Source organism: Sorex araneus, chromosome X, assembly GCF_027595985.1.
Source record: "Sorex araneus isolate mSorAra2 chromosome X, mSorAra2.pri, whole genome shotgun sequence".
Lineage (NCBI taxonomy): Eukaryota > Metazoa > Chordata > Mammalia > Eulipotyphla > Soricidae > Sorex > Sorex araneus.
The window spans coordinates 111156486-111157433 of NC_073313.1; the positions used below are offsets into that span (position 1 = coordinate 111156486).

A 948-nucleotide genomic window follows, 5' to 3' on the forward strand; every position below is an offset into this window, starting at 1 on the left:
TTCCCACCACAATAAGAGGAAAGTGTTTGCAGGTTGTTGTATTTCATTCTGGAGCCATTTAAGCCTGTACATAAGAAAATACAAGCAAGTATGTTAAAACCAAACAAACGTGTGCTACCTTTGATATGTAAGTGGGCTAGAGTATAAGCATTTGCGGCCGCGTGCTCCAGGACATTCTGTGTTGCTCTCTTCTGGAAACTTTAGTTTGTAGTCTCTGGATCTTGGCTATTGATGAGATTACATCCCCCCTGGGGCAGTTTGTGGGTGTGACAGCCAAACTACTGGAAAACTGGAGAGCTGGGGGGCGGGGGAGGCCCAGTCCTGGGCTTGGAGAACCGAAGCATTTTATGGTTAACTCTACAAAGTTTTCTTTTTTTTATTTCTATGGAAAGAGCATGAATGCAGTCCCCAAGTGCCACAAATTATGCAGTAGAATTCCCCACATTTGAGGAAATCACAGGGTTCAGCACATTCGAAGGCAATGGATAAGACTTGCCTGGGAAAACCACCTTCATGATCCTGGTGTCTCCCCTGAGAGGAAAGTATAATTCTACAAAACTTTTAAAAAAATTTTTATTAAAAAAAATCACTGAGGTACAGTTGCAAACTTATTTCGTGTTTGCATTTCACTCATATAGTGATCGTTTACCCATCCCTCCACCAGTGCCCATTCTCCTCCACCAATGAACCCAGTATCCCTCTCACCACCCCCACCCCATCCCCCACCACCCCACCCTGCCTCTACAGCAGGGCATTCCCTTTTGTTCTCTCTCCTTTTGGGTGTTGTAGTTTGCAATAGGTATTGAGAGGCCTTCATGATTGATCTGTAGTCTACTTTTACCTAGCATCTTTCAATCCGAATGGGTCCTCCCAACATCCTCTACTTGGTGTTCCCTTCTCTATCTCAGCTTCCTTTTCCTCCAGCATGTGAGGCCAGTTTCCAAGCTG

At 44.8% G+C, this 948-nt stretch overlaps 1 non-coding gene across 1 annotated transcript; it reads right to left on the reverse strand.

The window, feature by feature from the left end:
• Window positions 1-384: 384 nt before the first annotated feature.
• On the reverse strand, window positions 385-546 carry LOC129400710 (U1 spliceosomal RNA). Its single transcript, XR_008627895.1, has one exon. It is a non-coding gene; the product is annotated as a U1 spliceosomal RNA (small nuclear RNA).
• Window positions 547-948: the final 402 nt, after the last annotated feature.